Here is a 22,049-nt window from a genome sequence, read left to right on the forward strand (position 1 = left end):
TCAGCTAGCTGGTGGCAGAACCCCCACAAAGCAGACTGATCTCGGGCTGCAAGGACCAGACTGAGTTCCCCGACCTCCTAAAGGGCTGAACTCCACTAAGTTTTACTATAAGTTTTCCCCACCACTTCTTTAAAGATGTTCAAAGTTGAAAGAGCCAGAAAATACTCTTTATGACCACCTCTGCCTCTACAGAGTAGGTCCAAAGACTGGCACAATCAGGAGGTCTAAAAGCACGAGGGGGAAGGTTGGGGGTGGTTCGGGGGTGCCCGCGTGGCTACCTTTCTAGCACTGAAGATGGCGGCAGCGGTGCCAGCAGGGGAGGGCACAGCCGAGAAGGCCATCTGGCTTTAAAGATGGCGGATGCTGCAGGCTTTCTTCATACAGCATCTCTAACAGAGTTTCATGGAGCTACGTATGTGTCTCTGCCTTATTCTGCATTGGCACCCGCCTCTTCTTTCCACCAATCTGTCTTCCCTCCAAACAACTCCTACACACAAAGCTCTCTGGGATATTAAAAGCAACCACCACTACCACCTTGCATGTATGGGCATGTGGGTGAACACACACATTTGAAGCCCCTTGAATTTAAACAATTTAACAAAGATGGAAAAAAAATGCATGCTTGAAGGCAAAATACATCTTTCAAATTAACATTCAGAAATGCTTTCTCATTGTCCATGAATTGTAAACAAAACAGGATTTTAGAGTTTACCACTAACATAATCCAAGTCCCCACTGTCTCTTGCCTGGTCCCCTAAACCAATTTTCCTTCTACTCTTCCTCACCTCCAACACATCCCCTCACAATATCCATTGTTCTTTTAAAGTCATATAATTCACTTCATTGTTTAAATCCTTTTGCTGGCTGCTAATTTGATAAAGAATAGAATCCAGACTCCATACTCTGGCTCCCAAGGCCTGATCTTTCCACTCCTCTCGACTCACCTGATGCACTTTCTGCCCCTGGCTAACTACTCCATGCACACCAGTCCTCTGTTAGTTGCTGGAATATAACATGCTCTTCCCTGAATTAGGACCTCTGTAGTTGCTATTCTACTACCAGAGAAGCTGCCCTCTTGGATCAGTCCGTAGCTGGCTTCTTCTCATTCTTCAGGTTTCAGCTTAAATGTCACCTTCCTAGAAAGATCTTTCTTTACCATCCTATCACAGTAATGGTGATGACTATTATATCAATACTATTCTACAATAATAGCAAGGGCAGTGATTAATAATAGCAGGTAACAAAAATAGTAAGTCATCCCTATTATTCTCTATCTTTGAACTTTGTTAGCTTTTCATGACATGAATTTACATTCTATTTACTTGCTTGCTGTCCATGTCTTAAGCTTGAATAATAGCTTTCCAAACACATCAGTATTGTTTTTCCTATTGTGTTCCTATCTCCAGGCATAATGCATAACATATATGAAACAATCAGTGAATATTTGCCAAAGGAATAAAGCTTTAGGATTAGAAAGTAATTTAGAAATCATCTTAGTAGTTTAGTCCCTTACTCCAATTCAGGATTTAAGTTTCAGCCTCTGAATTACAGAGGCTACTTCAGTAGAGTTCGCGCTGGTGAACAACAGAAGAACAATAGGACAGCACTCTTTCCCATTCCCTCAGTGATTATACTTTACTGGTTCTTACATCAGCTTTGCCTTTTACCACATAGACAAATAGTCATGTGAGTCATTTATTTCTAGCTAAGCAGCTAATCGTGTGTGTGACTACTCCTTTGTGGGGAGAGGCTATAACCGAGTGGTTTCCAGTTTAACAATCATCTAGGCATTCATGAGCTCGTAAACATTTGTCTATGAAGAGCTCTAGTCATCCTTTAATATAGTTTTTTCCAGTCCAAGGGCTTTGAATCATCACTGCATATTATAAAAGTAAATGTGGTCTGGTGAAATTCTTATTGTTGTCATATATATGACTGTACACATGTGTGTAGTATATTGAGGTAAATTGTATTTTTCATTTTGGAACATCAGCAATAACAAACAGTCTAAAAACCATTGCCCAAATGAATGTTCAGTGTCTAGTATTAGAAAGAAAGGAGGCTGGGGATGTAGTTCGGTAGCGCTGCACCTGCCTGGCAAGTGCAAGGTTCTGAGTTCAATCCCAGTACTAGAAAAACAAAAAAGAAAAGGAAGGAAGGACTGGGAATGAAGTTTAGTGGTAGAGTGCAAGCTCAACATGCAGATGCCCTTAGTTCAATCCCCAGGAATAAAACAGGAAAGAAAAAGAAAAGAAGTGAAGGCCTAGGATGGTATTCAGGTTGACTCCAGAGCCCTTTTCACTTAGATCTCTGAAGCTGTTACAAACTGAGCAGAACAAGAGAGACAGTTCCTTTTCATGATATAGTGAGAGAGTAAGAAAATGTAGCATGATTGTGGGCGGCACTGACAGGCACACCATCAAGTGGGTCCAGGGAGCATGATTACAGTTTGGCTGGGGGATGCAGGCATGTAATTGTCAGAGAGTTGATTTTAACCAGTGATGAAAGAAAATTCTGTTTAGGAAAAAGGAATAGCATAAACAAAGCTGAATGCCTGAAATGAAATAGTATGTAAATATACTTTAAAAAACAAACAGAGCTGGGCATGGTGGTACACACCTGTAATCTCAGCACTCTGAGAGGCTGAGGCAAGATGATCACAAGTTTTAGCCAGCCCTTGCAATTCAGCAGCTTGGTGACACCCTGTCTCAAAAAAAACAAAAACAAAAACAAAAAAACCTTATTTATTTATTTATTTTGTTATTACTATTTTTTTGTACTGAGGATCGAACTCTGGTCCTTGCGCTGATGAGGCAGGCAGCGGAACCAATGTGCTAAATCCCCAGCACCCCCACCAAATTTTTTTAAAAGGCTGGAGATATAGCTTAGTGTGAAGGCTCCAGTTTCAGTCTGTAGTACCTCAAAAACAAAAAGAACTTAGGTATCAGAAGCAATTTATTTGGCTGGGAAACAGGCTGGCACTCTCCTCTTGCAAGTGAAATGTGTAGCATACCAAACTGAAATAAGGAGGCTGAGAGACAGCAGTTCTCCTGGTCATCCTAATTATAATGACTCTGGCTGGCACAATCCAACTAATGTGTTTGACTCAGCCACCCCTGTTCACGTCCTACAATATCAGGAGGGTTTTTTGTAGTAACAACAACCAGAAATAGCTGAGAAAGACCAAGTTCCCACTGTGGAGTAAAAACTGTGAACACTTAAAGGGAAAGGAAAGTTATGAGGAAAGGAAAACTGTGAACACTTCAGTGGAAAGTTAATTTCAGCAAAATCTCATAATGTATCAACACATCATAGCTAATATTCATTGGGAATGGGATCTATATTTTTCCTTCAGTGAGTAGCCATTGAAGCTAGGGATTTATCTCTTCTAGTTTAATATGATGTCTTCTTTTATTGCATTAATCAAATCTATATTCTTTTAACCCTCTTCTATGTAAGTCTCTCTTTTATCTCAGGATGGTTTACATAAAGTTTACCATTAAATCTGAGTCTTTATAACCACCTACAAAAATTCTTACTCTCTATTAAATATTGCAATAATTTTTGTTTTATTCTATAAATCTTTATTAACTCCCTAATCATATGTCCTGCACCATACCAAGCCCTAGAAATGCAAACATGCTCAGACAGAAATAGTTCTTGACTTTGAAGAGTTTACTTTCTTAAATGAGAAGTATGTTAGGTATTTTAAGAAATTAAATATAGGTAGAATTATCAGATAAAATACAGGATGCTCAGTTAAATTTAAATATCAAATAAATAGGCTGGCCGCTTCACTGTCTCCTGCCTGTTGGCCACAGACTATTTCTCCTCTGCAGTGCCCCTCTGCCAAGCCACCCTGGCTTGGAGCCAGCCAACTATGAACTGAAACCTCTACAAACTTTGAGTCAAAATAAGCCTTTCCTCCTTAAAAATTTTTTTCTGATGAATAATGTAGAGTACATTAATTAGTGTAAGTGTGTCTCATTGGATTTGGTAAGTTCAGAGCAGGAGCGTTTACATTAGTCTAAGAGGATGAGAAAAGTACTTCCTGGAAAAAGGAACATTTAAATTTAAACTGAAACCTAAATTTTACTCTGTGTACCAAATCTTTTTTTTTTTTTTTTTTGCTATATAAACCTTTTAATGCTTTACCAAATGCAGGTTGCCATATTTTGTTGAGGGTCCTTGCATCAGTGCTATAAGATTGGTCTGTAGCTTTCTTGCAGTGCCTTTGTCTTCAGGGTAATGCTGGCCTCATGGAATGAGGTAGAAAATGTCTTCTTCAATTTTTTTTTTTTTTAGGCAATGTTTGAGAATAATTGTTGTTAATTTTTAAGTGATTGGTAGAATTCACCAGGTACCAAATCCTTATTAATGGCATCGCTAAATAGGATTTCTACTAAGTAGGATTTTTGTTTTCTACAGAATGCCTTCTGCCCATTCTTCAGATATGGTATTCTCTGTCTCTGTCTCTTGTCTCTGACTAGTTTTAAGCTATTAATTGGTGGTATAATCTTTAAATGAATTATTTACATATATTCTCCAAAGAGAATGCCTTTTAAAAAAATTTTTTTAGAGGAACTGGAAGGGTGGCACATGCCTGTAGTCCCAGCACTTGGGAGGCTGAGGCAGGAGGATCTCCTTGTGTTTGAGGCCAGCCTAAATTACAAAGTAAGACCATTTCAAAAAAATAAAAAGGACTGGAGAAATAGATCGGATCTCATATATAATCCACACAAACTTTGTTTCACCATGATGATGAGACAGAAGGTGAAGGTGTCACAGATCTGGGATGAATTATATCATGCCCCCAACTTGGCCAGCAGCTTCTGGGCCAGTAGTTGGAGGTAAAAAGATCAGAGCCCTTGAACAGATAAAGCAGGAGATAGTGAGGAGGAAAAGCCAACAGGATGGACATGGACAGCAAAGACAGATTCAAATACATCTTTGAGGGCCGGGGATTTAGCTCAGCTGTTCGGTGGCCTGCCTCACAAGCGCAAGGACCCGAGTTCAATCCCTGGTACCAAAAAAAAAAAAAAAAAAAAAAAAAAAAAAAAAAAAAAAAAAATCAAATACATCTTTGCAAACAAGGGATTGAAAAAAAGCCTCCCCTAGAGAAGGATGCAAAACCTAAACAATCCTAGCCAGAGATGTAGCTCAGTGGTACCACACCTGCTGGGGAAGTGTAAGGTCCTGAGTTCGATCCCTGGTATTGGGGAGGAGGGGCACACCTAAAAGGCCCAAGTATACTCCTGTGAGCATCTGTGAAGAAAAGCTGCTCTGTAGCAAAGAGGAAGCATTATCCTAATGCAGTTGCTATAGCACAGAGAGCTTGGAGACTGAATCGGAAATTGTCCATTGCTTGTCAGAAAAATGATGGTGCATAACCACTTTTGATTTGGATCAGATTGTTAGCATTGCTTTTCTGTTAGTCGGTGGTATTTATAGAGCCAAAGGAGAAGCTTCCACGGTTCCCTTTGGACAAAGCATGCACCAGATGACCTGCCAGGACTTCAGGATCCTCCGACACCAGATTTACCACCCAGGAAAGGATTGTGGCACCAGGACATAAGTTTTGTAGTTTGGTGGGATTGGAAGATATGACTGCGGACCAAACATTGTCAGCCCTTATGCTTTACAGATCTTAAAGACTTTATCAGGCATGACTATGGCACGACTATGAGATAAATCCACCCAAACTATAGCTCCTGTCACAAATCTGTTACCACCTGCACAAGAGTGAGCCTCAGTGGACACTTAATCCTGATGCACGTTTCCAGTACCGCGATCTCCATCCAAATCAAATCCTGATGATCAACATTATGTGTCAGGAGTTTTTCTGCCCTGGCATTGACTTGCCCAGGTGTCTGTAGTATCCCAGCCTCAGTGTAGTTATCTGTAGTCGGCTTCATGGTTCCCAATGTGAAATGCAATGAAGCTTACATTTAATTTCTGTTTGTCCATCTGAATGGAGAAGAACAGAGATTGCTTTATGATCTATCACCATGGTAGCAAACCTATGGGAAATGTGCCACAGTGGGCTGTCTGTAGGGGCTCTGAGGACAGAATTGGAAGTCGCGGTGATAGGGAGTCAGTGGCCAAGGGATTCAGGCAGCGCCCGGAGTCTTCCGAAAGCGGTCCTTCACCACACAGTGACCTGGGACTCGGGCTTCAGGAAGAAAGGACAGATGGACGGTGCGCTTGTAGAGCAGCTCTGCTCCATTAGAAGAGCTCGGGGCCATACTCCACAACAGGAAGCCGCACTGCGGGAAGAACAGACTCCGCTTAAATTACTGTTGTCCACGCCCAAGTGGCCCCTGCACTGCACAAGGTGCAAGAGGCCCCCGCGAGGAAAGCAGCGGTGCAGCAGCCCAGCGGTTCTGAGCTGTTCCAGAGCGCAGAGGAAGGCGTGGAGGAGGCGCTCCGGCGGCTCTCCGAGAGGATCAGCCCCACAACGACCAGGCTGACGATGACGAGCCAAAGACGCACAGCCTGAAAGTACGGAGGACGGCAGGCACCACTGAGGCTATGCTTGAGAAGATTTTCGCCACGGTTGAAGATACTAACAGGCGCGTTAAAGCCCTCGAGGGTAAAGTGGAAAGGCTGCTTCTCCGTCCTCGGCTGTGCCTACAAACAAGTGTGACTCCAGGCAGGGATGGTTGATTTTTGCCCCAGGTTGACGACACCACAGTTGCTACTTGTAGCCAGCCAGAAGCTACCGCCTAGATAACGGGATTTTGGGGTTAGGAAAGCAAAGAAAGGGAATGTGTGGCCACAGGTGAGGGGAGGGTAAATGAGACTGGAACAAGGGCACAGTAATACCACAAACATGCACAAGCGAGCGCAGACTCCAACCCGCCCTCACAGTGCTGACGAGGACCCTCTACTATTAGAGCTCCGGTGAAGCCAGGGCCTTCCACTACCCTCAGCATGCCTGGGGAGTTCCATGTTTACTGTTAATTTTCCAAGCAACTTGGCTCCAGCCTCTGGGTTTGGCTACCAACTACGCAATGTTGCCAGAGAGAACCAGAATGGCACATTTGCTTTAACACACAATGAGAACAGTGACTGCATTTTTTCACCAGCTGCACCTTTTCCTTCCTCTGCATAGTGCAGGTGATTTACGGTGGACCCTGCAGACCATCTCCCTAGCTCCCTGTGGAAGACTTTGGGTCCGCATACCCAAGCTTCATGCTTTCCCGCTGTTGCTTTTACACAGGACGTGCTTATACGTACATGCTCGAACCCAGTAGAACAAGCAAAATGAAGCACAGGCACAGTCTTGAGGTAACACTTTCGACAAAGCACCTGAATCCCTCATGGACATTATGAAGCTCACAAACAGTGCCAAGAAGTTGTAGTCACAAAGCAGTCCTTTCCTACCAACTCTATTAACTATTTAAAGCAGTTTTACCACCTAACATCTCAATATATTTGCTACATAAATGTTTTTGCTAGGCTTTATTATATAGGAAACTGTTTAAGAGTTTTAGGCCATATAACACATTTAAATTTTTCTCATTTACAATAAAGGAGCCAGTGTGGTCGTGTGTGCTCATCTACTTGGGAAGCTGAGGCACTCAAGCCCAGGAGTTTGAGGCCAGTACGAGCAACATAGCCAGACCCCTTCTCAAAAAACTGGCTGGCATTCCTCCACAGCATGTCTGACTTGCAGGAATGGATTGTTCATGGACAGACAGAGGCCCACATCAGAACAATGAGCATCAAAGTGAAGTGAAGATGACTCACTGGATCAGTAATTGGAAGCTTGGGGTCTGTTTTGTGTCTATTCAACTCAGCCTACGGGCTAATTTTCCCTCCTGTAGGGTTGTAGGAAAGCCACAATTCATGTATTCGAAGAAAGTATATTAGCAGTAGCCTTACCTTCTAAAACCTTTGACTACATAGATCCCCATCCTTCAGAATCCAGCCATACTGGTTACCTTTTCCAGCTGATTTGAGGCAAGACTTCCAGACAGGGCAGGGTCAGTGTCTACATCTGTGTACCTCTTCAGTGTGGTTACTTTGAGGGCTACATGTCAGACTATTAGTTTACTACTGTCTAGTACGTCTAGCTATTGTCTTGAGACAGTTAAATAATTACTGTTTTCTACCTACATCCTTAGCACTTTCCAGTTCTCATGTGAATTCACTTTCTTATATTAATAAAGTTACTTACTGTTCAATCCTCAAAAAAAAAAAAAAGAAGAAAGAAAGAAAATTGTAGGGCTGGGGATTTAGCTCAGTGGCACCACACCTGCCTTGCAAGCGCAAGGTCCTGGATTCGATCCCTGGTAGCCCCCCCCTGCCAAAAAATTGTAAAAGTTCACCATCACTGATCTATTATCTGATTTAGACCTATACCCTTCAGGTCTCAGCAAGCAATCCTACTATGCTGTGCTGCTGTAGCAGAAGATTGGATTCCAGACTGAAAAGAATATTTTAGATTTTTATGATAAATACTACCCACTGGAGAGTACAGAATGTGCACATATGTTCTTTCTGGTGCTAATGTAAATGCAGCTTCTTGCATAGAAAAGTGTGCTATTAGAGACCTATTAGATCTGCAGACAGTGACCCAGCCTCTTTGCAGTTAGGGGTCCTCCCTCCTCCAGTGGGGTGAGTGTAGTGGTGGGCAGGGGAGTGAGTGGCAAGCAGTCTTTCCACCTAGTCACTCCCTCCTCTCTGAAGTGGCCTTCAAATAGCACCTGGGACTCCTATTTCAACTGAACTGAAAGATGCTGCTGTCCTTCTACATGGAGCTTGCAGGAGTAAAAGAACTTCGCTGATACTCTTGGGAGAGAGAATCTGCCTGTTTTAAGAGGATGAGAGCTAATGACAATTCATGCAGTGTCCAAGAGGTACTGTGTTGCCCTGGGATGAGAGCCTAAGAGAAGATTCTAGAAATGGATTCTGTTCCTGTTCCCAGCCAGTGATGTGCTGTCATTGAATCCAGGAGGACCTCAAGTGTACTAAAGTTTTATTATTTCTTTTGCGGACTTTGGTCATAATCAAGAAAAATGTCTGTGTTTACATGTTGCTTTACCTGTCTCTTTGTTCATTTGTTTTTTAAAGGAGGGTGGGGTGCTGGTCTCATTATGATTACTAAAAATGCTAGTACCTCTGTCTCTGCCTGTCTGAGAAATGCAGGCACCTTTATCTCTGTCTGAGTCTCTTCTCTTACCTTTCTTTTAGTGCTAATGTGCATTACAAGAAGACTAGATGTTCCTGGGGATAAAACAAACAAACTTATTATTTCCCAATAAATGGTACCACAAATACCATAAAATATTTCTTCAGGGAAATTTTTTTCAGTAAATAGATTATTTGAATTCACTTATTTATAAGCATATATACTTGTTACAACTGTAACAGTTAAGCAAGATTTTAAGGGAGTAGAATCAATTCCTTCGAACAAACTTGGTCATTGTCAGTTGTAGAGAAAAATAGCTACCTATTATTCTAGGGGATGATGTACCACAGACAAAAAGAAACCAATATGTTCTCAATTCTTGTTTAAGTTGACCATCAAGGCCAAGAGATGCCTCAAGAAAGCATACCTGTATCACTAGAAAATCATGTCCTGGCTGCCCCTCAGCAATTTGCTTTCCACAAGAGAGATGGATCAATCCTGCCAGGATCTACAAGGTGTGTATGCAGCACTGCACTTACGTAGACCAAGTTCACTGATAAGCAAGGGAGGATAGCAAAGATTACCACTATGCTGGCCATAGAAATAGAAGTCTGAAAGAAAGGAAAAGAAATAGAGGACTGAACACTTGCATGTCCTGCATTGTGAGCTGCAATTTTACCAATTGCCTGTATCCAAGTGACACATAATTTACATGTAACAAATTATAAGAAGCAGATTTACTATTTACAGGCAAGCAGCGAGGGACAAAAGAAGCCTAAACTTCATCGTGACCCCCAAGGCTCAAGAAAGCTGTGCCCTAGCTGGGTGTGGGGGTATGTGCTTGTAATCCCAGCATTCTGGGAGGCGGAGGCAGGAGGACTGTAAATTTGAGCCCAGCCTGGAAGATTAAGTGACTTAGCATGTCCCTATCTCAAAATAAAAAATAGGAAAAAGACTGAGGATATAGTTCCATGCAAAGTTCGTGGGTTTAATCCCCAGTACCGCAGGCTGGGGAGGCGGAGCAAGACAGAAAGCTTCCCTGGAGAGATGGGCACTTGACTTCTTATGCTCCAACTTCACTGCTGTTAAGGGACCCCAAAGGCACCTCACACAGGTTATATACTCAGAGGCAACAGGATTTGATAGGTAAAACCTTTTTCCTGGTGCAGATGATTGAACCAAGGGCTTTGTGTATACAAAACTCACACTCTACGACTGAACTCACTGCAAGCCCAGGGCAAAACTCAGCTACCCTGAGCAGTTCCTCCCCATCTCAAGGTGTTACATTCCCTGGGAGGGACAGGAACACAGTCCAGACAATTTCAAAGAGTTTCCTCTCAATCTGATGATATTGCTGCTCACATTTTGTGATTATTCTTAAGAACTACAAGCATGAAAGAGGAGAACTGAATTGCTTCAAGGGTACCCTTCAACACATTTTTGTCACATAATTTTTTATTTTTTATTTTTTAAGAGTAGGAAACATTTATTGAAGGAAAGAAAGCTTCCAATTAAGAGAGACCAAAGGAGAATGGAAAGTAGGTTGCCCACTCACCCTAATTTTCAAAGATGTTTTATTCAGCAAAGCTGTGTGGTGAGGTGGGTACAAAGTGGGACAAAACTATAAGACCCAAAGGAAAATTTCAAGGTGGGCATGAGGTGGGGCAAAACCATGACCAACCAATAAGATTACAAGTACAGTCACCCAGGTAATATTGATTAAACAAGGGTCAAATGGGGGAGCAAGTCACATAGCAAGCATACGAGGGTTTTCAATAAGGGTGGGTGGGCATCAGGGATATTTCCTGGAAAGTCTGGGTTAAAACCTTAGTCCCCTACTCAGGCAATTGAAACCTACTTAGAATATCAGTCACTGCTATTTATCCCCAGGGGAAGCACAGAGGTATAATAGTTTCTCTCTTTTCACAATTCTGGCCACAGTGAATGTGTCTTGATCATCCTCCATGTTGGCTCCTTGCTGTGTTGGCTCCTTGAGGGCTGCCCTGTCTAACTGCTTACGAGATATCTAATTAATTTACCTATCTGCAATATTCCCCCCTCTGAAGAAGCACCCGTAAGTGCTGTGAGGGGACAAAGGATGAAGACAGCTCTGACTATTCCAGCTGAAGAGGGTGATAGTTGTGATCAGCAGTTAGAGTTCCTCTACAGAGCGTCTATCTAAAGGCCTTCGGTAGGTACCTGGCATTGTCATCTTGGTAGCTGCATAGCTTTTAAGTCTGAAGGAGACAAAGCTAAAGAAACAGTTAAGAACACATGGGCCAAATTATAAGGCAGCAGGATTGCTATGAATATACCCCACAAAGAGGATAAGAAGGTCCAGGGGACTTCAGAATCCAACGTAGAAGTCATATTGCATGGTTTAGCGGTTATGAGCTATTTACAAGGTCGATCTGGTGGATCCGTTTGTATTACTGTTTGGAGTTTGGCAGCCTCTAGGCTAGACTAAACAAAACTTTTAAGAAATTAGAGTATGCATAATCTAAGCATGAGCACATGAGAATGAAGGAGCAGTTTGGGGAGATAGTCACACTTAGATACTGAAATAGAGAGTAATTGTAACTTAATGGCTGTTAGATTCTTTCGTTGGTAGAGGTTATCTATAAGTCTGATACTTTGCCATAAGTCTCTCTAGTTTTAGCTGTAAGATAAGAGACAATTTGAAGAACAAATTTCACTAAGAAATACAAAACTCTAGCTGAACTCTTACAGATTCTACCACAGTATTTTCCTAATGATCCATAACCATGGTCAGCTACTGTTAGAGCTGGAAACTGCCAGAAGGGGTCAGTGACTGGAGCCCCCTTTTATGTCTAGTTTTATTACCATGGCATTGCTTTATACCTCTTTTGGTTATTGTTTTCTGCTGGGTGTTTAAGACCAAGTTAAAGTGAGACCTGTGTCAATCAACATGAACCTCATGCTAGCTAGCTATCAAGGTCAGTTAAGTCTCTTCAGGCATTACTTTGGAACTGTGTATAGAGTCTCTCATAGGGCCACCTCTGTCAGTGTCAGCTGTCAGGAGTGGTTATCGCCTTGCTTGACCGTGTTGCTTTTAGTGAAAGCCTGGGAGACTTTTCCCTCTTGGTGAGCCTCCTTGGCCCACAGTACATTTGTCCTCTGGAGTCCAGCAGTCTCCCTGCTCAGGAGGTTAAGTGACTTACCGGACACACAGGATCCTGTAGAAAAGGTTCCCTGATGTCCTGAATTCATTGTTGACCTTGAGGGGCCAGGGTCAAAATATTGGCTGTCCTCATAGCCCAGTTACCTATCTAGTTTTTGGTCTCCAAACTTTAGTTGTTGAACACCCAGAAGAGAAGATCAGTGACATTAGTAGTGTAGTAGGAGTAGTGAGCTTATCTATTACAATTTTGTCAGGACATTAAACACTTTGAAATATAAAGGCTAGTTAGGGGGCTATCAACCGTGGTTGTTTTAGTAGTTGAATCCCTGCAGAATGTTAGCAGACAACAGTTATATATTATATAGAAAAACTTAAGATCAAGAGCCACACATAGTATTTTTGTATGACAGTCATGATGCTTTCAGTCAGACAGCTCCATCTGATCACAAGACACTAAATGACATAAAGAACTCTTATTTGTTATCCTTCAGTAGGATGCCATCTGAAGAGAACATACATATTGGCCTGTAAGTGTACCTTAGGAGTTCATAATGTCTAACCTCTAATTTTTGTGTGTGACATGTGAGACATTGTTTTGACTGTTTCACAACCAAGCATCCCTAAGTGTGGTGACACATATAACACACACATAACATAAGTTTTTAAGAAGACTATTATTTCACTGGTTATGTCATGCTGGCTTGACATGTACCTCTTATCACAAGTAGCTGGAGTGCAAGAAAAAGGCAGATACATGACTCAAAAAGATCATTACCATAAATATCCTAAAATACTTGTACATCCAGAAGGCATGAGCATATACAATATGAAATAACAATGAGTAGCACTTACATGAATTCCTTTGTCCTTTCATTTTGTTTTGTACCAAGAGTGTTTTAAATAAAAAATTATTGTTTTCCCATAGAAAGCTCAGCCATTTGACCATGACCAATATATACATAATAATATATTTAGCAAGGTATTTTCCAAAAGGCTGTGGAAATTATTGGGGTCCCCTTTGTGGACAAAGGCTGGAATAAATTTTTTCCAGGCAGCCTCTCCTTCTTTTACCATGGGGAGTCCTGTCCAGTAGTTTTCCTAAGGCCAAGAGTCTTTTTAAAATTATCTTAACAAGTGTTTAGATGACCTGAGAGCCAGATCATAACAATTAACACATTATTTTTGACTAACAAAAGATTCCTGAGTTATTATAGACAGACAACAATATGTACTGTATTTGTAAAACCAGTTGATATTTGTATCATCTGGCAACCTGGGGGAATCATGTCTTTAGTGACATTTATCTATAAGCCAACCTGAGTTATAGGCAAACATTTTTAAAAATCTAAAATGCCAAAAGAAAAAAAAAGCTCAAAACAGCAATGCATGCTGTAACAAATTAAACAGACAGACAGACAGACACACACACACACACACACACACACACAAGACAACTTGTTTATAAACCACAGTGTACTCAGACGTATTTGGCCAAGTTGAATTATAATAACTTGTTTAGGTTTATAACTATAAATAGGACTAGTCAGAACTTTGTAGATCAGTTAAACAGAGATCTCTTGCAATAAGAATCAAAAGGAATAAAAATCTTTTACACCTGTGAAAACAAAAACAGTTTTAAAATGGGCCCTAAGCTAAGTTTATCTGGCTGGAACACCCAGCTACACAGGGTTCTTATGATTGCTAATAGCCACATATGACTGTTCTCTCTAAAGGGACAGACAGGTAAGTAACTTTAACTACCTCTAGTGGGGGTCCACTTAGGCCATCTTTGCATGTAGAAGAGACCAGGTGACACTCTTCGGAGCTAAGTATGAATTCTATGCAGTGAGGGAAGAAGACCTGACAAGGCTCCAACCTGCTGTGCTACAGATGTCTACCTATGACCTGTTTTTCCATTTTGAAAAGAAACAAAGGGAAAGAAGGTATCTCCAACTTTCCCTTTTGTTCTGTGCCCAATCTAAGGTGTCTCTTAGACTTTGTCTTGTCCAGTGCCAGTGGTAGCAGACTAGAGGTACAAGGAAGTTGCTAGAGCCAGGTTAGCTGTTCTTTTCATTCTTTAATTTCACCTAAGGGCAGAAAGACAGATAAATCTGGAATAAAACTTACATTTGGGCTAGGGATTTAGCTTAGTGGTTCTGCTGCCTGCTTCACAAGCACAAGGTCCTGAGTTCGATCCCCAGTACCAAAAAAACAAAACAAAACAAAAAACCAGACTTACATTTAGTCTTCAATATTTCAGGATTAAGCCTAGACCAGTTTTCTATATGGTCCAAAAATAAGTGAAGGTCATCTTTACTCTGGAAGGGTTCTGGGGAGGGAAAACACACCATTCTGGAAGCTTTGTCTTAAAATCCAGTGGCCAAGGAGGAGGGAAGTGCCTTGAATTAAATACTATTGAAACCTGCTATTTCTCAGGGGCGGGGCAGTGGAGAAGGGACAAAAGAGTACCTTTAAGTATGGCACAAGAACTACATCTTAACCATCTCAGGTGTAGAAAAACATTTAAGATCAGGAGCTTTTTTTTATGGTGGATCTACAATCCTTAGCAAAAACATTTCTAGAGACAAAATCTATGATTGATTCTAATTGCAGTGCAAAGAATAAAATCAAACCAATAATCAAAGAACCCAAATGGCTACTTTTTGCCTCTTGAAAGGAATGAAAGTGCTCTAACTATATCATTTACAGCTCTTCTTTTTAAATAAATTATTATTATTATTATTATTTTAGTTTATTGGTACATTTTAGGGATAGAGTACAGTTACATTCATTGTTGGGAGTTTGTACCTCTACATGACAAGTCTTGGTTTCTCACTTTTTCCCGTCCCTGCCCTCCCTTCACCCCCTCCTCCCCTCCCCATCTACAACCACTTCATTTCCATCTTTTCATTATCTCACATTTTTTTCTTTTCCCTTTTTACCCTTCCCCTACCCATCCCACCTTCCCTACACCTTTAGCTCCTTTCTTCCCATTTCTCAATGTCAGTAATCTTATTAGGATCTTCTGTATTATTGCAGATTATTCACACAAGAGAAACTATTTGGTATTTACACATGTGTGCCTTATTTATTTCACTTAGGAGTATATCTTCAATATGTATCCATTTTCCTATGAATGAATCTATTTTCTCATTCTTTATGGCTGAGTTAAATAAATTATTTTGAATCTATAAAATTTAATTTATGACTTAAATACCCTCCAGGCTGTTGAGCAGCTCCCTGATCTTACAGAAACATTCCCAAAGCCATTTCTTACCTTTATTAACATACAAACTGAAATGCTGTCCTGTAGGTAGGCACTTAGAAGTGCTTATTTGAGCTTCTGGAATGCAGTGAGGGAACCAGTTTCCCAGGTTAAAATATGGCTGTCTTTTGGGTTTTTCTATGGGTTGATAAATGGGTCACACAATTTCACTATATCCTGCTATCTAAAGGTGACACAAGCCTGTAATTTCTAGAAATCTCTTTAGCTGTTTGGGGGGCATGGGCTGTGGAGAGGAAAGAATTAGTTTAATTCTTTTTCTCCCAGTCTTTGGGTTCTCTTAGATATAATAAGGCCTAAGTATTTTACCTCAAGGCTGCAAAACTGTGCCTTTGACCTAGAAACATTATAACCTCTGTCTGTTAGAAAATTCAGCAGAAGCAGAAAATTCTGTCTTGGCTAGAAAGCTCTTCTGAGGGGGGCACGTAATTCTATACCATCTACATATTGCAAGACTGACTTGGGAAAAACTATAGTATTTCCTTTATCAAATCAAGATCTGAAAATGTCCTCATCTCTTTCTGATAAATAGTGACAATTTGAAATAATTGAAGGGCTTAGTTCTCATATTTCTTAGACCTTTTTTGTTTTTGTTTTTTTTTTGTACCAGGGATAGAACTTGGGCCCTTGCACTTGCGAGGCAAGCGTCAGAACCACTGAGGTAAATCCCCAGCCTCATTTTAGACCTTTAAGAATACATGATGGGAGGGCAGAGGTAAGGGGAAAAAAATGAGAATCAAGACTTGCCATGTAAAGGTACATGATCCCAACAATGAATGTAACTGTACTGTATCCCTAAATGTACCAATAAACTCAATAAAAAAAAAAAAGAATACATGCCTGAAAATGTCATCTATTTTAATCTTCCATCTGATTGTCGGGCCAGTAGGGGTCCTGTACAGGAACTACTTGTGTTCCAGTAGAAACCAGTTATTCCCTGGCTGCCTGTTTTTTGAGCTTCCAAAATTAAGATAATATTTGTCTTTAAATATAATACTACTTGTCTCATTAAAAACCAGTATTTGATTTTCACAGGTCTGAGTAAGTTCTCTAAAGACCTCAATGTATATATCAGAATCATCCAAAAACTTTATTGGGTCTCATTTAATTTGTCTTAGATCATTGAGAAAAAGACACATGAAAACAAATAGTCCCATATTTGCCTTTTACTTCCTGCAAGGGATATTGTCTTTGAGGGGCCTGAACAATTTAGCTAATGATGGATATAGCCTCATGGAGGTTTTAATTATGGTTGGTCTAGAAAGTCCGTCCTCAGCTCCTGGTGGTTAAAGTTTAAAGTTGTCTTTGAAACTTTGTTCTCAGGTTATACAGGACAAGGAGTAGCCTCAGGCTTAAAGGTACTGAATGTCTTAAGGGTGAGGTGTCTCTCATTACATTTACACTTGAACACAAGCAAGAATTACTTCTTAATGTAAAGAAAATGTCAACATAAAATGATTTTTACATTTTCTCTCTTTTACTGTATAATTCTAATTGTGAGATAGCATCATAGTACTTTCCTCTGTGTACTTGGCTTTAGGAGGTAGGCATACCACTCGAAGGTGTAGAGAAATACTAAATTGCTCCTTACTACATTCCAAAGGAATGTGAGTTTTAGATATGGAGTTCCTAATCTGAAACAAGAGAAGCAGCTATGGCATCCCATAAGTCTCTGCTTGATTCCTGTGCCCCCTAAGGCATTCCCCAAGGTTTATTCCACTCCAAGTAGGTAACTACCATCTGGAGAGAAACCCAGAAAATAAAACCAGACTGGACTATCTACCCTTTACTGTTATGCGATCTTATCTTCCTCAGGTAACTCATATCCTTAGTCCAATAAGTATCTCAAAGCACAAGTTACAGTTGACTTCGGCTATAACAATCATGTTTAGAGAAGGAAGTATTGCTAGCAAACCAAGAGATTCAAACCATTGCTTTCTAGTTTCTTGAAAGAGAGAGGAAAATAGGACACTTTTCCTGCAAAAGAGATCACCTGCAGAGATGCTAAGTAAGAGATTCTGCCCTGGGGCCTAGGTAGAGAGAGCTCTGAGAAATTCCTGCTGTCTACTCAGTCTCTTAGGCAAATTTTATTAGCAGCAAGACAAGGCTATTCCTTTAAGGTCCTGTCACGTGCCATTATTTCCGGGTTCTTCATGCCCTGCATGAATTCCGGATATGAGTCCGCCGGTGACGGTGGTTCACGCCTGCGCAGAAGAGGCGCTTGGTTCGTCAGAATGACGCAGGCCGGCATTGACCAATAGAAATGGGCCACGTCACCCGAGAGGCTATAAAAGCAGGCTTGCATCCGGCTCGGGGTCTTTCCGCCATTTTGAAGAATGTAGAAGAAACTCCAATAAAGCGTGCATCAGAAGAATCCTGAGTGTTGCGTGCTCCTTGCTGGCGAGGTGCGCGTGACAAGTGGTGCCGAAACCCGGGAAGCGACGACCATCATCGCCGGCATCAGCGGAGACCCCTGACTTCAGGAGGATTCAGAACTGAGCCGCAGGAGGGGAGGATCCACCAACTTTCCGAGAGGTACGCTGTCTGGTGTGGGCGGGTGTTTTAATTTGTTTACTCCAACAGGTTTAACTTTGTCGGTCGCCCACTTTCGTAGATAAGGGAGAAATGGGGAATTCTACTTCACAATCACTGGTTTATGCTTTACAAAGCCTTTTGAAGGAAAGGGAGTTAAAAATATCGGAGCAGGTTTTAAGGAGGTTTTTAAAGGAAGTGGATCGAGCGGCGCCCTGGTTCAGCGGTACCGGGTCACTCACGATCCCATCCTGGGAAAAATTAGGAAAAGACCTCCAGCGAGAGAAAGATAAGAATACCTTAAGACCGGGGGTTTTACCAGTGTGGAAAATGATTAGGGCCTGTTTGGAGGATAAGCGTTGCAATGATAAGGTGCGGGAGGGACAAAAATTGTTTAGGGAGCATCAAGACAGTGTATCAGAAACGGAGAGGGAAGAAAGAAGTAAGTCTAGACAAAAACGGAGAATAATGGGAGCTCAAGAAGAAGGGAGCAAAATTTCCGGTCCTATTGAGGCCTCAACGGGCCTCTACCCTGCCCTAGATGAACTAAAAAGATTAACATTAGCAGAAAAGGAAAGTAATTCGGAGGGCTCCTCGGAGGACTCCGAGACCGCGTTGGAGTCCTCAGGGGAGCCGCCGGAAAAAGAGGAAGTAGTAAGATAATTCAATTGGCCAAAACCATCTGAGTGCACTCGTTAAAATTGTCTTATATGTTTGTCTGTCTTAAGTGTTATATGTTTGTCTGTCTTAAATGTTCAAAGATGTTTGTATGTTCTTGATCAGAATGACGTCAAATGCAAGTAGATTGTTGATTTCTACAACCTGGCTTTATAGGATCAAATAAAAAATTTAAAAGATATTTAAATACAACCTTCAAGTTTGGATATGCTCCTGTTGGTGAATAAAGAAGCAGCTGCTCAGAAAGTTTATTCTGATCTTTGTTCACTAATGGGAGCCACCAAAATAATTTTTTATAGCCTTATAAAAAGATACATCTTGTTAAATATGTTGTTGGGAATATTGTTGGTTATCAAAGGTCTGAATTATAAATATGTTTCTGATGGTTATTTTCTGTTAAAAAAAAAAAGGGGGGGGAAGATCCTGTTGATACAAAGCCACATTACAGGATATAAGAATTCATTATAATTATTATTGCTATTTTTCTGGTATACAAAATGTATTTATATTGTTTGACCATGCAGGTTTTCCAGCATATTGTTTATGACAATAACCCTTTGGTCCAGGTATTCTCTCTTCTCTTCTGCTCCACCTACTTATGGTTAGTTCTTTTCACCACCAACAACAGGACCATCAACATCACCACAACACTTCAATGGTCTGCGCAACATCACCTTCGCACCCACTCCAGTTTGCGTGTGGCCACCATTTCTTTGGCTTGTGGCTAATGTGACTCTCTCACAGACTATGGAACTGAATTGTGCCAATGATACTTGTTGGTACGCATCCTGCTGGGACGCTACCAAATTTCCTCATGCTGTGATCGTCCGAATGCTTCGATTCATTCCTGTGCCAACGGAAGTGACGAATCCCTTGAGTATTGTAAGATCTAAGAGAGACTTTGGGATTACGGCAGCAATAGTATCGGCGATAACTATTGCAGCCGCTGGTGCGACCGCAGCCGCCGTCTCCCTTTCCACGTCAGTACAAACCGCAACCGCTTTGAATAATTTGTCAGCCAATGTAGCCTCTGCGCTCGATATGCAAGCCTCTGTTAATGCCCATTTGAAGGGAGGGTTAATGATTGTTAATCAAAGGGTTGATTTAGTGCAAGAGCAACTTGATGTGTTATGGCAATTGGCCCAAATAGGATGTATGTGGAGGATGCCAGGACTCTGTGTTACACCTGTACAATATCATAATATGTCAGAAGCTGCGAATCTATCTAGGGAACTCTCTATGTATTTGACATCAAATTGGACGGGACGTTTTGATCACTTGGTTAGACAATTGAGAGTAGCCATTGCTCATGTTAATTCTACCCGAGTAGACATTGTTTTTGCACAAGGTATATCTGATTGGATTGCAAGTGCTGTATCTATTCTGAAGGAGTGGGCTGGAATGGGATCAATGATTGCTTTGTTGGCTTTGGCAGTGTTTTTGGGATTTTGGTGGTTATGTAAGCTGAGACGACAGAGACAAAATGATAATATCATGTTGATGCAAGCTTTCGCTGCCCTTGAAGCCGGATACTCGCCTGCTGTCTGGTTGGCCAATTTACAATAGTAATTTAAACGTTGGTCAATATCTGCCTATGCCTTGCTCATTTGGAGGCCACAAATACCTACATCTCTCCACCTCCTTGGACATGGCCTCTGCACTCTGTGGATTAGTCCAGTGCACCAGAATCAGGCATGTCCTTTTATAATCTTGTTGATCAGCCTTTGCACTGCTCAGAGGTTCTCCTCATTGCACGAGCTAAGGTGATCCAACAGTTGCTCACATGGAATACCTGCCTCGACCACCTTTCGGCCGGGGTGGTTGACAGGCTCCTCCTGAGCTTTAGTTATTTTAAGGAAGGGGGAGATGTCACGCGCCATTATTTCCGGGTTCTTCATGCCCTGCATGAATTCCGCATATGAGTCCGCCGGTGACGGTGGTTCACGCCTGCGCAGAAGAGGCGCTTGGTTCGTCAGAATGACGCAGGCCGGCATTGACCAATAGAAATGGGCCACGTCACCCGAGAGGCTATAAAAGCAGGCTTGCATCCGGCTCGGGGTCTTTCCGCCATTTTGAAGAATGTAGAAGAAACTCCAATAAAGCGTGCATCAGAAGAATCCTGAGTGTTGCGTGCTCCTTGCTGGCGAGGTGCGCGTGACAAGGTCCATTTTAAATTCACTAAGTATTTGAAACTCTTAAGTCTTCTTAGTAGCCACAATCTACGTAGTAAAGGCATCTTTATCAACTTCTTCTGAGCACACATGAAGGAAGAGAAAGGCTGAACAAAGAGTCCCATATTCTAGTTAGCATCTAAAAACAAATCCAAGTTACTGATTGCTATTTTCCCTAGTGTGAGACAAGTTGTTGCCAGTTGTCTTAGGCTGACTTTCTGAAAGGAGCAATCGGACTAGGAGAGACTCTCAAATGAACTTCCAACAAGTTAGAAAAAGTTTAAGGGGAGTTTTTAACTCATTAGCAGAGAGAAATTCCAAATAAAACTCAAGCTTGTTAAACATAAAAAAAAAGAAAAAATCACTTGGGCTGGGGATTTAGCTCAGTAGTTCTGCTGCCTGCCTTGCAAGGTCCCAAGTTCAATCCCTGGTACCAAACAAACAAACAAAAATCACCATATGGCATTCTATAAGGCATTTTTCTCCACTACACACATAAATGATGAAGACCATGCCTAGGATAGGGGGAGAAGGTTTGGTAGTTTTTAATCTGTGAAAGATCTGTTTTTTATGTTTGTCTAGAGATCTGTCTTACTAGTAGTAGAGAAAGCAGTTCAATTCTGTAGCTCAGCTCTTAATGGAGGCTTAAGAAAGGCTCTGATCAGTATTGTTTCAGATCACTCTGAGACAGAGGATACCTGATGATCACTGCCAGGGTTCCCCTTTCACCTCACAGAGGAGTCCAGATAGGACAAGATGTGGAGATTTTTCTGCTGATTACCCAGATGGGTTGTTGGGAGCTAGTTTCTTTTGAGAGAACTTTGGGTATCTGCCAGAGAGTAGCCCTGGTCATGACCCCTCAGTTGTCACTTCAGTTTCTGCCAGTTCCATGCAATGAGAGATCTGTCCCCGAAAGGAACCCAGTTGCCTATCTGGTTAACGTTCCACCTGCCGTTGGCATCAATGGGAGTGGGGATTCACAGGAGGGCAACTGGAGAAACCTGTCCTCTGCTTGAGAGCGGCAGCTGCCCTAAAGGCAATTACTAGAATTGTTTACAATTCAATAAGGGACAAATAAAAGCCTGAACTGTCTTTATCTGAGACAAT

At 41.5% G+C, this 22,049-nt stretch overlaps 1 pseudogene; it reads left to right on the forward strand.

Annotated features, from left to right (window-relative positions):
- Nucleotides 1–353: 353 nt before the first annotated feature.
- LOC117283980 lies at nt 354–8,520 on the forward strand (annotated as a pseudogene).
- The last annotated feature ends 13,529 nt before the right edge of the window (nt 8,521–22,049 follow it).

This window comes from Fukomys damarensis, unplaced genomic scaffold, assembly GCF_012274545.1.
Source record: "Fukomys damarensis isolate Sample0158 unplaced genomic scaffold, DMR_v1.0_HiC HiC_scaffold_33, whole genome shotgun sequence".
NCBI lineage: Eukaryota > Metazoa > Chordata > Mammalia > Rodentia > Bathyergidae > Fukomys > Fukomys damarensis.